This window comes from Macrobrachium nipponense, chromosome 38 (assembly GCF_015104395.2).
Source record: "Macrobrachium nipponense isolate FS-2020 chromosome 38, ASM1510439v2, whole genome shotgun sequence".
Lineage (NCBI taxonomy): Eukaryota > Metazoa > Arthropoda > Malacostraca > Decapoda > Palaemonidae > Macrobrachium > Macrobrachium nipponense.
In genome coordinates this window covers 56646596-56656739 of record NC_061098.1, presented here as the reverse complement: position 1 = coordinate 56656739, position 10144 = coordinate 56646596, and the positions used below count along the sequence as shown (strand labels likewise).

Genomic DNA, 10144 nt, shown 5'->3' with positions numbered 1-10144 from the left:
TATGGACACACATACAAAAAATGCCAGCCCATCACGCGAAATCTAAAGAATGCTCATTTTACCAATACAAGACAGAACTTCAGTTGTAATAAAATAGGACAGGAATGTCAGTCATGGAAGCCAGACTCGAGCTAAAAGTAAGAGGAGTTGATAATCCATCCAAAACCCCCCCCTTTTCAAATGTGACTAAAAATCAAGACATCAAGCAGCACAATAACAAACAAGATAATATAAACATAGAAACTAATTTTCATACCAATAATACTGAAACCCAAAATAAAAGTGATATTATACCAACCAATACATAGATGATTTAGTTATCCATGGAAAAGAACTTCCAGTGGTAGAGGAATTAAATGGTAATAATAATCGAACTGACAAGAAAAAAAAGAATACTGGAACGAACCCCACCTAAGGGAAAAAAAGTGAATATTGAAAATTACAATCAATCCAAAGAAACTCCAACTACACCAGGAGAACCTTTTAAAAAAGATATTGTACTAACCTCATCACAAGTGGAAATACACAATTACCCTCAATCTCAATCAAACAGTCAACATCTGGACAGTAAAGAAACAATTAATAACTCTTTACAATTACCATCAAATAATACTAATGAAAATCATACCATTAAACCAAACCAAAATATAACTATCACCACCCAACCAACCACAAGACCCAAATATTCTATTAACAACAACAAAACAGTCTTTGTCACTACAGAAAAGAACCAATAGAATAACAAAACCAGAAATTTCTAAAGCTAGATCAAATACTTCTGAAACAATAATTAACGTCACCAAACATGCTTCGTCTTGTGGGTGTAATGAGTGCTTCGTAGGTACTACATATAATCAAATAACCACCAAGACAAAGGACACAGTACGAAATTGTATAGACAATTTTATTAAACATGAGAACGAATTATGTTCTTAATCCTTAAAATACAAAAAGGAAATTATAAAATAAAAAATAGACTTACTAATATTCAACTATGAAAAATAAACAACTGCTGAATCTAATAACCATCATACACAAATAACGATTAAAAAACCACAAATAAATTTTAATGCATATAAACTACGAGGCAAAGTAAAATCCGCAATCCATTTACAAAATTTAACACCAATTCCTGCCAATAATGGAATATAAAATTATTCAATGGAATATAAATGGCCTCTTTAACCCGACTACGTCTTGGTGAATTACAAAGAATGATACGAGACCACAACCCAATGTGCATATGTCTACAACATATAGGAAGTAACCCTACAAGTATCCAACACTATAAAATTGCCTGTTATTCACCAACTGACGGTGGAAAATTAGGCACAGCTATATATGTACGTTCATAATAGCATAACATATGAACCTTTCAACATACCGTCTATGCCATATCAAATAACAGCTATTAAACTGTCTATGCCTGACAAAAGTAAAATCCCTATTTGTTATTTATATAACCAACCAAATTCAATGCAGATTTTAGTGATTTTTCTGAACTTATTAGCAAAAGTATACACGAACCCCTACATATAGTAGGAGATTTTAATGCACATAATCCATTATGGGATACTAATAACCCCACTGACATATCCGGAACCAACATAGATAAAACTATAATGAAATACAACCTGTGTTGTCTCAATGAAAGTGAAGTTCCAACATATTTTTCAAATACACACCTAACCTTTTCCTCAATTGACATTTCATTATGTTCAAATGATGTAGCCGAGAAATTTGAATGGAATGTCCTAGACGATTCATACACAAGTGATCATTTCCCAGTCACTCTGAACTACTTAAGTAATATAAAAATATTGCCACCTACAAGATATAATATCCAAAAAGCTACTTGGGATAAATATGTCCTATAAAAGCAAAACATACCACCATTCCCACATAATACTACATGTGAATCCTTCTCAAACTTCATAATAAATGCTGCAGATAAAAGCATTCCAAATACCAAATCACATTCCACAAAACCCCCTGTCCCATGTTGGAATCCAGCCTTAACAACCTTCAGTAAAACAAACAAACAAACAAACAAACATTAACAGACTCAAAACTCGCCTTAAATCACTCAACAAAATGCCCTATAATATAAACATATTAAACAAAATGGTTATAACAGATGTAACAATTTACCACATTAAACTACTATATAACAAATATACAGCCAAATTTAGAAAAACACTAATAGCTGAAAAAATCGCATCATGGAAAGAATATGTCTCAAACATATCTTCAAACACATCCACAAGGGATGTCTGGCAAAAGATAAGGAAAATCAATGGAAAACATATAAGACCTCCAAGAAGTGCAATACATCTAAATGGAAAAATATACCATGATACTTATGAAATATCAAATATAATTGGAAAGCATTTTGAAAACATCAGTGCTTACTCTAGCCTAGATATACATTTTCAAAATATCAGAAAACAAAAAGAAAATATAATACTCAATTTTGAAACTCTTGAAGACCTTGATTATAATTATATTTTCAACATGGATGAACTAGATAATGCCATCAACTCATGCCATCCCTCCGCACCAGGATATGATAAAATATCATTTGAAATGATAGAAAAATTAGCTCCTATAGCTAAATCATATTTATTAAAATTTTATAATAGTATCTGGCTAAAACGTGTCTTTCCTGATAAATGGAAACATGCCATAATAATTCCAATAAATAAACCAGGAAAGGATGTAAGTAATTCATCCAATTATAGACCGATATCCCTAACAAGCTGCCTATGCAAAATCTTAGAAAAAATGGTTAATGCATGATTAACGTATGTAATAACCAAAGAATCCATTTTAACACCAACACAATCAGGTTCAATAGCTGGCAGATCAAATCTAGGTCCCTTAACATATTTAGAAGATCATATCAAAAAAGTTTTGAAAAAAAAAATTAACAGGAGCTATATTTTTTTTATATAGAAAAAGCATACGATACAACATGGAAACATAACATCATTCAAAAACTACTCCAAGGGACTAAGAGGCCACTTACCAATATTTATTAGGAACTTTCCAACAAACATTACTTTTTAAGTAAGAGTAGAAAATTCCTACTCAGTAACCTATAAACTGGAAGAAGGAATCCCTCAAGGTAGTGTCTTGAGCTGTACATTGTTTGTTTTAGCAATCAATGACATTACTATAAATTTACCAAGTGGTGTAAAAAACAGTTTGTATGTTGATGACTTTGTTATTACTATACGAGTAGTAATTTGAGACATGCTCAGAGAGTTCTCAGTACTGCCATTTCAAATATATGTAGTTGGACAAATTCAGTTGGATTTAAATTTTCAACTGATAAAACAAAAGCAATCGTCTTCTACAAAGACAAAAGGTGGATGAAGAACCAAACAATCAAACTTCACCTTTATAGCACTGAAATACAATTTTGTACAAAAATCAAATATCTAGGAGTGATATTTGATCAACATTTAGATTGGAAAGAGCACATCAAATACATTAAAGCCAAGGGCATCAAAGCCCTTGCCATATTGAAAAAGTTATCACATTAATTGGGGAGCAAAGCGAGACATTTTATTAATGATATATAAGGCAACTGTCTTATCCTAATAGATTACTGCTGTCCAATATATTCATACCGACCTCGAAATCTTCATTGAAAAACTCTCGATGCAGTGCACCATGAAGGCGTGCGATTGTGCACAGGAGCTTTCCGATCGTCCCCAACAAGCTAGGTTCTGGTAGAGGCAGGTGTGTTGCCCTTGAAACATCACCGTAATTTGATAGCAATACGAAGAGGTCTTTCACTGCAAGCGGGATTGTTCTCCTGCAGCTGACTGCTTTCAAAATTGTAATCCAGAAACAGAAGTTAATAGTACTAGCTCTTTCCCAAAAAGAGCTAAATACATAATGAACTTGCATAACATAGATTCACCAGGGATTTTAAAACGAATAAAGATATGTACCTCCCTGTCTTACCTACTTAAAAAGCAAATGACAAAGCAAATGACAAGTACAGAATGTACCACCAACATGCTTTGGAGCACATTAGAAGAAAAGGAAACAAATCATAGTATATACAGACGGCTCCCAAAATAATGTTGGAGTAGGAGCATTTGCATATTCGAAAAATATGTTAATCAGAAGAAGCCTACCTTTAATATCATCAATATTAACTGCTGAAGTCACAGCCATACAAATGGATCTTGATATGATATCTGAGGCAAAAGCAAGTGTCTATTATTTTCAGTGACTCACGTAGATGCTATAAGACAGTATAAATCAGTAAACCAAATAGTACAAGAAATACATAAAAAATTCATCAACTCCTCCAATCAGGATTATCAATAGAAATATGTTGGATTCCAGCAACACGTGGGAATGAGAGGAAATGAAAATGCAGACTCAGCTGCCAAATTAGCCTTCACTATCCTCCAACAATTACACATGCCCAGTGTCAGACTGGATAACATCTGTTAAACCATTGATATAACCAAGATTGGAAAAGAGAATGGGCCTTAGTGCCAACCACAAATAAACTGAAAACATAAAAACTGAAGTGTATGCGTGGAGGACATCCTTACAAAAAGAAAGAGACAAAAGAGGTAATCCTAACAAGGTTCCGTATAGGACACAAGGTTCTCGCATGGTCACTTGATGTCAACAGCACATGCTGACCCAATAAAGTGTAATAGATGTCAAACACCCATGACAGTGCAGCATTTACTTATTGAATGCTCAAATTGGACCCAACAAAGATAAATTTATCTACGGAATTGAAAAATGAAAAGTACTCTTGCTGAAAGCAAAGATTTTTCAATTAACAACGTCATAAAATTTTTAAATAAGACAGGTTTCTTAAATAAAGTCTAGATTTTTAAAATTTATTTATTTATTTATTTATTTATTATTTTTAAAAATTTATTAATTTAATTTGTTTCCCCTTCTCCCTTCTCCTCAGGATTAATCCCTGAGAACCAGCCCGAGAGGAGTTTCCTTAAGACTCACAGGTCTGGAAAAAGTAAGCCCTATTAATATAATTGAGATGACTTGTGAAGTGGCAGAGAACCTCTTTCTTTCTCATGAGAGATTCGTGAGAAATATTATCATTCCGTTTTTTGTGCACTTGTTGGTGAAATTTTTGTTTTTTTTTTTAAAAAAAAAAATATCACTGCCATCTTTATGAGATTTGTTATTATTTTGTTATTTATTTTGACAAGTGTGTTAATAAGAATTATGTTTCTTTCTGACAGGAACTCTTTTGAACTGTCGCTTTGTTGGCCTCTGTGAGCCGAATTATTACCTAGTATTGATAATTCACAATGGTGTTTAACGTGTTGAAGAGATCTCCCATTATTTCTTGTCTGGTTTTTATTCAATGTGAAGAGGCTACTGTTACTTTTGTTATGCCTTTCAGTATTTTGAATATTTCTATTAGTTGTCGTCGCAATCGTCGTGTTTCTAAGTCGTACATGTTCAGGCTCTCTTGTCGTCTTTGGTAACCTATTTGAATGATGGATGGAATTAACTTTGTGGTTCTTGCTTGTACCCCTACTAGTCCATTTATGACCTTTCTTAGTGTTGGTGACCAAAACTGTACTGAATATTCACGGTGAGGTCTAATTATTGATGCGGAGGGCTGCAGCACCGTTTCCTTGTTTCTGTATTTGAACTGTCTCTTTATGTATCCTACTAGTTTCTGTGCCTCCTTTTCGGCTTTTATGCACTGTTTTGTGGATTTTAAGTCCATGGTAACATAAACTCCAAGCTACTATTCTTGTTCTACACTATTTATGTCATTCCCAAACAGCATGTAGTTGGCATGAGGGTTGTTTGTTCCTATTTGTAACACTACTCTTTTCGAAGTTAAAAGGCATTTGCCATCTTTTTGACCACGCTCCTATTTTCCTTAGATAATTTCTTAAACTTTCCACTGTATTTGGGTCTGCTGCATATAATCATCTGCAAATTTGTCTAACCTGCGAGTTAAGCCTACATCAATGTCATTAATATAAATAAAAAAACAAGAGCAGGCCAAGGACAGAACCCTGAGGAACTCCGCTTGTCGCATCTGCACATTCTGATTCTTCAACGTTTATTACCTACCGCTCTCTGTTTTCTATTAGTTATCCACTCTTCGATCCAGTCTGCTGTTTTTCCTACAATTCCTAAAGCTCTAACTTTTGTCATTAGATTTTTGTGTGGAATTTGTCTGGGGCCTTTTGGAAATCTAAGTAAAGTATATCTATTGCTCTACTACTGCCGTAACAGAGGTTTGATAGGCAGGATCTGTTTTGTCTGAAGCCGTGTTGACTGTTTAACAACAGGTTGTTTCTATCAGTGTGATCCACAATTTGATCTGCAATTATGGACTGAAAAATTTTGCAAGAAACTGACGTTAAACAGATTGATCTATAATTTTCTGGTTCTTCTCTTGGACCTTTTTTGTAGACTGGGGGCACATTACCTAGTTTCCATCCTTTTGGTCCCTTTCTTTGTCTGCAGGTTTTCTTTAGAGTTCATATAGGTAAGGAGATATTTCCGCTTTTAACTCTTTAATTTCTCTTGGATGAATCCCATCCGGGCTAGGAGATTTGAAGTTGTTGACTTTTTCTGTTTTGTTGTTAATGTCTTCGTCTGCAAATATTATTTTGTTAAACAGCTCTGCCCCTTCATATTTAATAGCTGGTTCAGGGGTTGAGGTTGTATCTTCAATCGTGAAAACACTAGTAAAAATTTTATTCAATAATGCTGCTTTATCTAAGTATAAATTCACTATGTTTCCTCGGTTGTTTCTTAAAGGATCTATGCCATTTTTTATTGCTTTCTTGCTATTAACATGGGCAAAGAATTCTTTTGTGTTTTTCTTACCAACTGATCCAACTCTCTTATCCTCATTTATCTTTGCATTTCTTACTAATTCGGGCTTGCTTCTTATGTTGGGTGTGTATTCATTGATTTGTGCAATCTATTTCCTTCTCTTATTTTATTTTCAATTTCTTTGTTGAACCACTTAGGCTGAGGGCTGCCGTTTGTTAGCTTTTGCTTAAATGGTGTACAACTAGAGCGTTGTTCTGTGCATTCTCTAGAAAGGCGTCCCAGTACTTATCAGTGTCTGTGTTCTTGTACTCTAGAGTTTTAACATACTCCTCTAGATTTCTTAGGTCTCCTCAACGGTAGTGTAATCTCTTTAGTGTCTTCTCCGTTGATAGGACGATGTCTAGGATGTGTTTCCTCTAGTAGATTTATCAACCCATTGTGGAGGAATTCGTTTTTGACAACTTCTAAAAGTCTTTTTCCTTCTAAGTTTGATGTGGAGGTCATAGTGTCCCAGTGTACTGCTGTATTGAAATCTACGATATTATTATATAGAGTTTCCTGTTTATTTCTTGTCCTAATAGTGCATAACGGTTGGTCGTCGGACATTTGTGGTCAGTGGGGAGGTCTGTACACGATTATTAGAGTTATCTTCTTCACTTGACTGCTTCTTACATTGATGCCAGTTACTTCTTGCATGGTTGTAATTTTACACTCAATTGGACTGAGGTGGTCCCTGACATACAACATAACTCCACCACGTTTTTTATTAGGTCTATCTTATCTGAGCAATTTATATCCTGCTATTTGGCAATCTCCTACAAAGTCTCTTATTGCTTAGTGCCAATTCTTTCCTTGCTATCGAGAGAGAGAGAGAGAGAGAGAGAGAGAGAGAGAGAGAGAGAGAGAGAGAGAGAGAGAGAGAGATTTATTATAGTCTCTCTGCCTCGTCTCATTAATGAGGAATAAATCTTTCATTTCTGGAGCGTTTGTCAGAACCGGTGTTAAAAATTCGGCTTGAGTAGGGTTCGGGTTCCGTTGCGTATCTTTAAAAGTTGTTTTTATGAATATTTAATGATGATGAGGATGATACTTTGAGAGAGAGAGAGAACCTTGCGGTTGGAGATTCCATTTCATCATAAAAGATCCACATTTCCTTCATAATTTCGATTCTTATGATAATAATTTTATTTTTTCAGCATCAATGCTAATTATTCCTCTCTCTCCTCTCTCTCCTCTCTCTCTCTCTCTCTCTCTCTCTCTCTCTCTCTCTCTCTCTCTCTCAGGTCGAGGAACAGATATTTTCTGTCTAGAACATTATAATCTTCTTTTAATATCAATGTTATTTCTCTCTCTCTCTCTCTCTCTCTCTCTCTCTCTCTCTCTCTCTCTCTCTCTCTCTCTCAGAGGGAACCGATATTTTCTGTCTATAACAGTATCATTTAATATCAAAGGTTAATTATCCTCTGTCTGTCTGCTGTCGTCTGTCTCTCTCTCTCTCTCTCTCTCTCTCTCTCTCTCTCTCTCTCTCTCTCTCTCACTAGCTGAAGGAACATTGTATCTGTCTATCACAGTTTTTTTATTATTAGTGTTCATTATTCTCTCTCTCTCTCTCTCTCTCTCTCTCTCTCTCTCTCTCTCTGAATTTTTATAATGTTATTTTTAAATGTTTCTGGGCAACATGATTCTATAAATAGCAAAAAAATGAAATTAAAGATGAGATTCAGAAGTATGGGATATTGGTTGATGAATCAGAATGCTATTTACTGTAATCTTTCAAATAATGATAATGGCATTTAGTTATTTTCTCCACCCTTGCGCTGAAAACAGCTGCGTCTACGTTTCTGCGACTCATAGGCATTCGTATACGCTTTGGAATATTCCGGGTATTTCTCCCATGCCTTTGCAGTACATGGAATTTTTTCCCCAAAATTGTTTTCAACCCGGGAATTGGTCTAAATTGCTGAGCTGTGCGACAAAGAGAAATTTCACTTTGCACCTTTTTTTCAAAATACCTTTTTTCAAAATTTTTCCGACAGCTCGGTTTACCAAAGACCTCATGTATACCACAGAAGTGTGGGAGAATCGGTTTGGTTGTCAGTTTAGGATGGGATAAAATGCCTCGCCCTAGGGAGATAATATATTCATGACATTTCTGTTTATTGTGATTTCAGAACCTTAGGCCAGGCACCACATAATCATTCGCTACTTTTTCTTGAGATGCTTCGTTCACTCACTGTCCCCGGAGGCCAAACAATCAATCAGTTGTCTTTGCTTATTCATTAACTCATACTTATAAACTTATTCATTTTTCATCTTGATCTTAACATACGTAATAAGCTTCGTGTGTGTACTATGCAGTAAATTTTTCCTTTACATTTTATGTCATTTGATGGCTAAATTCTTATCTCAATTTTGATCATTTCTGTGTTTGTATCCATTAAGTTTTGCATGATATTATTATGTTGAAGTTGTAAAGTAATAATAGATATTGCATTCCTTCAATTCCATATTGCTTATTTGTCTTTGTAACTTTCATTTGCAAATTTAAACCAACTTGCGTTTGCATTAAAGGGAAATATTGTATTTCGAAAGCAATAGTGTCAAATTGAATATTTAAAAGCCTCCATAATTTCACAATCAGTTTCACAATCAGACACCGTTCAGAACTTGGAAGTGAAAGCCAAGACGCAATGCGTTGCTCCCCTAAAATCATTCTCCCTGTATTTCAATAGTTTAGTTAGTACATTTTTATCTATTTAGTTATTAATTTTTTTCTCATAACTGATCTCTTCTGTTTGTAATCCCTATTACCCTCTGTACTTCTTCCGTGTGAGCATCATATTCTTTGGAAGCTTAAATTTCAAGTCAGTGGCCTCTTTGGTGGGCTTGTACCATACGAATAAGGGTTGGTCTCCTGAATAAAAAGATTGAATACTTTTGAACTTCAGAGTAAACGTTGAATTTCAAGATTGTGCATCTGAAACCTCGACGAGCATTCTGAAATCGTTTTCAGAATGCTCCTTTGCAAGAATTCTGAGTTAATTATTTTATTACGAATATGTGAAAGCAAATGCGTCTTGATTGAAATTTTCCTTATTTCACACTAACTTGTAAAGCGCCGCTCTCCCCCCAAAAATATGGCAAGGGAATAACCTTCATGTTTTTTCTTCCTGTAAAAGTAAAAATATATATGCAGCATCCACCATATTTTAGAATTTCCTGGTAATATATGTCCAGCGATAACCGGCATCCTGGCTTGCAGATGCAAAAAAAAAATTGGGCAACTCCCGGGCCAAAATATTTTTGATAGGGGAAGTAACACAGAACT

The 10144-nt window shown here is 34.7% G+C and overlaps 1 protein-coding gene across 1 annotated transcript in view; it reads right to left on the bottom strand.

The window, feature by feature from the left end:
- Positions 1–10144, bottom strand: part of LOC135209840 (tumor necrosis factor ligand superfamily member 6-like) — a 45575-nt gene that overhangs the window by 35138 nt on the left and 293 nt on the right. The window lies entirely within an intron of this gene.